General features: G+C 44.5%; 1 pseudogene; it reads right to left on the minus strand.

Moving 5' to 3' along the window:
- Nucleotides 1-6,716, minus strand: LOC136551023 (thioredoxin H-type-like; annotated as a pseudogene).
- Nucleotides 6,717-6,950: the final 234 nt, after the last annotated feature.

The raw sequence follows: 6,950 nt of genomic DNA on the forward strand, positions 1-6,950 counted from the left end.
TTAGGCGGACGCCGAGGCAGGAGCTAGCGCCGACGACGTAGTACTTCTTGATGGTGTCCTCGAGCTTCTCCGGATCGGCACCAACAAAGCTCTCGAGCGTCCCACCGTTCCTGATGAAGAAGAAGGTCGGGTAGCTATGGATGTTGTGTTAGGATCGAATGAGTATATCTGTGTGTAACCGTAGATCCGGATGGACATCTCTTTTAAGGTTTCTCTACTCGTCCTTGGACAGTAGCACCGCAGCAGCGTAGGACGCCGGTACCGCGGCGTTGTAGGCGTCGTGGTGGCGATGCCGCGAAGTCTAGTGGCGACCGTGGTGACCCTGCAGAGGCGACGGCGGTGGTGGGGTATCCCGTCGCTGGCAGCACGCTTTAGATCAGTTTAGATTTACTGTGGGTGGGATGGCGGCTGCTCCGTTGAACCTCGTAGTGCGAGCCGTGATCCCAACCTCTCTCTTATATGTGCTGTGCGACAGGGGCCCACCAACCATATTAGGGTTGGGCTCCCCCGATAAGGGAGCAGAGACAAGGGTCCAATAGGCCGTTGGGCCTATTGGTGGAGATCAACTAACATTCTCTCCCTTGATCTCACTACCATATTTCAATTTCATTTACTTTTGTTCATTCCATTACAGATTAGCGCATAGAGCATGTCTCATCGTCACGGTCCATTGCCGGTAGACTTAACAGCTACAACACACTACTCTATTCTGAAATAGATACTTATCTTTGGGCCTTCTTTTGTCTAAAAATTTTAGGCTTTCCCTTAAACCCATGCTAGCTACATGTTCTCTGAACACCATATTCTCTGAACATATTGGGTGGTAAGCCTTTTGTAAGCGGATCCACAAGCATCTTTTCTGTACTTATATGCTCAAGACTTATGACTTGATCCTAGACTTTATCTTTCACAACATAATACTCTATGTCAATGTGTTTGGCAGTACCACTTGACTTATGCTGTGAGTATACTGTACTGCCTGATTATTATCGCAGTATCACTTAAGTGGTCTATAAATGTCGTCAACCACCTTTAAATCGGGTATGAACTTCTTTAGTCAGTTCACCTGCCCCGTTGCCTCATATCACGCTACAAAACTGTCATATATTGTGGACGATGTAGTGACGGTTTGCATTTGAGCTTTTCCATGAAATAGCTCTCCTTTTCCGAGAGTGAATACTATCCCATCATGGATTTTCTATCATCTCTCGCATAATCAGAATCTGAATTTCCCACTATGTGGAGTGAATCAGATCTTCTATACGTCATCATGAGGCCTTTCGTTCCTTGCAAATAATGCAAGACTTTCTTTACTAATTTTATTGTTCTGTTCCAGAATTGCTCTGGAATCTGCCAAGTAACCCGGTAACAAATGTCAAGTCAGGGCGCGTACATACTTGAGCATATTGTAAGCTTTCGATAGCTAGAGCATATGTAACCACTTTCATTTGATTGAGCTCATATTAGTTCCTAGGGCATTGAAATTTTCCATATCTATCGCCCTTGACTATAGGAGCAAGTGAAGGACTACATTTGTGCATACTGAATTTCTTTAAGATTCTTTCTATGTATGTCTTTTGTGACAGTCCTAATACCCCTTTACTTTTATCTCGGTGAATCTCGATCCCTAGAATAAACAAAGGTTCACCAAGATCTTTCATATCAAATTTTGAGGACAAAACTTCTTTGTTTCCAGTAGTAGACTGACATTACTACTAGCAAGTAATATATCATCCACATATAGGACAAGGAAGATGAACTTCCCATTCTTAAACTTTGTATAGACACAATTGTCCTCTATATTTTCTTTAAAACCCTAAATTCTTTATTTGCTGATCAAACTTCAAGTACCACTGTCTTGAAGCTTATTTTAATCCATAAATGGATTTCTTTAGGCGGCATCCCATTCATTCTTTTCCTTCCATGACAAAACATTTCGGTTGTGCCATGTAAACATTTTCCTCTAAGTCCCCATTGAGGAATGCCGTATTTACATCCATCTGATGTAATTATAAATCGTAATGTGCCACTAATGCCATTATGATTCTGAAGAAATCTTTACATGAGACCGGAGAAAAGGTCTCATTGTAATTAATCCATTCTCTTTGCATAAAGCCTTTTGCACAAGTCGCGCTTTATATCTCTCTATATTCTCTTAAGAGTCAAGTTTTGTCTTGTAGTCCCATTTACAGCCTACTATTTTTGCTCTTTTAGGAATTATTTCTAAGTCCCAAATTTTATTGGCATTCATTGATTTTATTTCATCTTCCATGGCCTCAAGCCATTTTGATGAATGATTACTTTTCATGGCTTATTCAAATGAGGTGGTATCATCCTCCATTTGAAATTCCTTAGTGTTGTACACTTCATAATCAGCAGGAATAGCTGATTTACTAACTCTTTGAGACCTTCTAGGGGCCTCCACATTTGGCACATCTTCTGTTTGAGACTGTTGTTGCTCCCCTTCATGTGTGACAATAGGTTCTATAGGATCCTAAAGAACAGGTTCCTCATCGTCATTCATTATTGCCACATGTGGGATAACAACAGGTGCTGGCACCACAGTATCTAGCACTATCGGTGCAACGACAGTATATAGTGAGAAAATTGACTCATGAATCATTGGAGTGGGCGCATACACCCGCTTCACTTCAAGGTTAATTTCTCGAGCTACCATGCTCTCCCTCATCTTTTTATCCTCTAGGAAAACAGTGTGTCTTGTTTCCACAAACTTTGTATGTTTCTCTGGACAGTAGAAACGAAAAACTTTTGACTTTTCTGGGTAGCCAATGAAATGGCAACTTATTGTTTTGGGATCTAGCTTCCCAATGTTTGGGTTAAATGCTTTAGCCTCAGCAGGGCTCTCCCACACACACGCAAGTGTTTAGTGAGGGTACTCTTCCTATCCACAACTCATACGGTGTTTTGGGCACCGACTTACTTGGTACTCTTTTAAGAATATGAATGGTGGTTTTTAACACCTCCATTCATATGCTCAACTGTAAGGTGGAGTAACTTATCATACTGCGTACCATATCCGTTTATTTTACGATTACGTCTTTCAACTACTCCTTTCTGCTGAGATTCGCCTGGTATAGAATACTGGGCTACTTTGTCATTCTTCTGTAAGAACCTTGCATAAGGTCCAGGAACTTTAACCATACAGGGTATGTCGACCGTAGTACTCCCCCACGGTCAGACCTGACTATCTTAATCTTTAAATTGTGTTGGATTTCAACTTTTGCCTTAAATATCTATATTTATTCAATGCCTCTGTTCTTTCTTTGAATGGATAAATGTAGCCATAATGGGAGTAATCATCTGTGAATGTTATGAACGAATCTTAACCATCCACACTCTTTACAGGAAACTGACCACAGATGTCTGTGTGAATAATCTATAAAATTCCTGCGCTTCATTTGGCATCTTTCTTAATCTTCTTTATATACTTCTCTTTTATGCATTCTCTGCATTATGCTAAATCTGAGAGCTCTAATGGAGGAAGAATATTATTCTTAACAAGTATTTCTATTCTCTCCCTCGAAATATGGCCTGAACGATAGTGCCATAATTTCGACGACGCATCGTGAGCTCTCTTATGCCCCTATTTCTAGATTAACATTCTGTCACTAGCTGCTTTATCAGCTGGGTAGCATATGTCTTTGAAGAGACAGTGAATTGACTCTTTATTCTATCGAGGTAATCGGTGACCGTGTCACACTCTGGGATTGAGCCCATAATTACAGGTTCAATCGTGTTCTTTATCATAGCCAAACATTTCTTGTTGGTAGCGAGTCACTTCCTATGCTCATAGTCATAGGACATCTTTTGGGATTTAAAATCCCTCTCTTTAGTTGCCCAAGTGGCATCATTCTCATTTGTCTCCCTCACCGGTGCCACATGATCAGTGGAACACGGTGAGGTGACTACCCAGTCCACCTTAGACAAGATGACAACCAGGTCAAAACTTTTTTTAGCATAAAAATAACACCATTTGCATGCTTTGATTCCAACGTTGGTCAAAATCAAAACGTACAACTATTCTTACACACTAATTCTATATCACCGTTGGGCAGAAATAGAATTAATGCATAAAACATTAACTTTCATAACTGTTCTTACACACTAATTCTACATCACCGTTGGACATAAATAGAATTAATGCATAAATCATTAAAATTTTCATCTGTTCTTATACACTAATTTTACATCACCGTTGGCAGAAATAGAATTAATGCATAAATCATTAAAATTAACAACTTTTCTTATACACTAATTCTACATCACCATTGGGCAGAAGTAAAATTAATGCATAAATCATTAAAATTATGATATTATTATTAACAACGTTGGTCAGAAAATAACAACATCATAATCATGTCAAATCTCTTTTTCTCCAATTAAATACCACATTGGTTCAAAATAATTGGAGAATCAATATTTTCTTTAGCAGCAGAAAAACTCTCTTTTTCTCCAATTAAATATCACATTGATTCAAAATAACTGGAGAATAAACAACTTCTTTAGCAGCGGAAAAACTTTCACTCAATATCTTGAATTTTACCCACAGGGAAAAATTACTTTTTCTATTTTTCTTTTGAGCCAATTTGCATTTTCAATTTTCCAGGAAAAAGAAAAAAGCGAAACGGGCTCATTCTTTACTCTCGGCCCAAAACCGACAAAAAGCAACCTGGGCCTGGGCTGGCAAAGTGCCGCGGCGCGCTCGCCCGCCTGGGCCAAACGGCGGTCCAATCAACTGGCGCCGTTGGATCAGATCCGATGGTTGCTCAAGGTTCTCGGGCGAACAAAAACAGTGATCGGCGCCGCTCTCCTGAAACCCTATCTCATTCTCCCCTCCCTCTTCTCTCTCTTCGCCTCGTTCTTTTTTCTCAGCGCAGCGAGCACCGAGCGTCGAACCGAGAGCGAGCAAGGCGATGGAGCGACCACGGTGCCGTCGCCGACCCCCTCGCCGGCGCGCGTGCTCCCCAACGGGTGAGCACGCCGCCGTCGAGCGGCCTGGCGACGGCGCCCCCTCGGCCGAGTCCGGCGAGCAGCTGCCCCTGGCTCAGCTCTTCTTCTCTCGCACCGGCGAAGGGCCATCCCGACGCACGGCGAGGTAGGTCCATTCTTTTTCTCCCTTCTCCAATTTGGATTTCTCTTCTCTTATCCGAACCTGAGGTGGGGATTAGGGTTTAGATCTAGGGTTTAGGGTTCCTTTTCTAATTCGATTCGACCGATTCGGTTTTTCTCTTCTTTGATTTCTTTTTTTGGGAGTTCATTTGAATCAAGATCTAGGGTTAGGGTTCGGGTTCCGACCCCTGTTCTTCTTCTTTCTTTAGTTTTCCTTTCTTTCTTCTCGGATTCAACCGATTAGGGATGGGGATTCGTTCTAGGGTTAGGGTTTCACTTTTCAATTGATTTCTTTTCTTTTCGAATTTAGGGTTCGGCTCTGTTCATCTTAAGGCCGAAACCTTTTCTTTTCCTCCTTTCTTTAACCCTTCCTATTCTTTTTCCCTGAGTTGTTTGCGCGGGTTAGGTTCTTGAGATCCTTTCCCCTTTCTCTTCTCTGATCCTAACACGGAATGTTCTTCTCTTATTTTCTTGCCGTGCGCCGGTGAGGACGGCGGTGTGGCACTTTTCCCCCGCGCGGTGGCGGTGGTTACCGGTAGATAGTGACGTCCACCATCCCTGTCTCACTTTCTCTTTGCTTTTACCCGGTTAGGGTTAGGGTTACACAGTGGCAACCTGGCTCTGATAACAATGTTAGGATCGAATGAGTACCTCTGTGTGTAACCATAGATCCGGGTAGACCTCTCCTTTATGGTTTCTCTACTCGCCCTTGGACAGTAGCACCGCAACAGTGTAGGATGTCGGTACCGTGGTGTTGTAGGTGTCGTGGTGGCGATGCCGCGAAGTCCAGTGGCGACCATGGTGACCCTGCAGAGGCGACGGTGGTGGTGGGGCATCCCGTCGCTGGCAGCACGCTTTAGATCGGTTTAGGTTTACTATGGGTGGGATGGCGGCTGCTCCGTTGAACCTCGTAGTGCGAGCCGTGATCTCCACCTCTCTTTTATATGTGCTATGTGACAGGGGCCCCAACCATATTAGGGTTAGGCTCCCCCGATTAGAGAGGCCCAATAGGCCATTGGCCTTATTAGTGAAGATCAACTAACATGCTGTACTTCTTAGCAACTTCCTGTACGTGTAGTGTAGAACAAGGAAACACAGCATGATCAGTACGACGGCGTAAGACGAAGTCGTTGGGTTGGGGTTGAAATCAAATACAAGATTGGGTGAATCGATCGCCTATGTGTAGGGATTCTTCAGGACACGTACTGCGCTCGCTCACCTCCAGTTCCTCAGTATTAACCTTGAGGAAGACAGCGGCAGGGTACTTCTTGGCGTACTCCACGTACACCGGTGCTATCTCTTGGCAACCATGGCACCAGGAGGTCATGAAGTCGATGATCACCTGAGGGGCAGGTACGGTAAAAGAAACAGGTTGACAAATTAAGCTCAAAATGTTAGAGGCTGTAGAATTGTTGCAGGTGCAAAACGTCGACGCAGATCAGCTGTGCCATCACAGGAACAAGATGGTGATCGATCAGGGCCGCCCGCGTACGTACCAGCTTGCCGGCCTCGTAGGCCTTGGCCATCTGGGCGTCGAACTCATCCTTGGTGTGGCACGCGATCACCGCCCCCTCTGCGGCCGCCATTCCTCTTCCTCTCTAGGATCGAAAGCTAGCTTCTGATGCTGACCAAGGTTCCTCTAGGGGCCGGGGCTGCCTCGCAGAGATTGCGTTGGTGGTGGCGGTGGCTTCATCTGGGGCGCGTGCCTTGCGGCTTTTATAGGCGCAGCGACTGGGAGGTGGGAGGTGGGAGGTGGGAGCCGGGAGGGGCGCGAGTGCGTGTCGGCCAGTTGGGTCGCGTCGGGGTCGGGGGAGCTTTGC

This window comes from Miscanthus floridulus, chromosome 4 (genome assembly GCF_019320115.1).
Source record: "Miscanthus floridulus cultivar M001 chromosome 4, ASM1932011v1, whole genome shotgun sequence".
Classification (NCBI taxonomy): Eukaryota; Viridiplantae; Streptophyta; class Magnoliopsida; order Poales; family Poaceae; genus Miscanthus; species Miscanthus floridulus.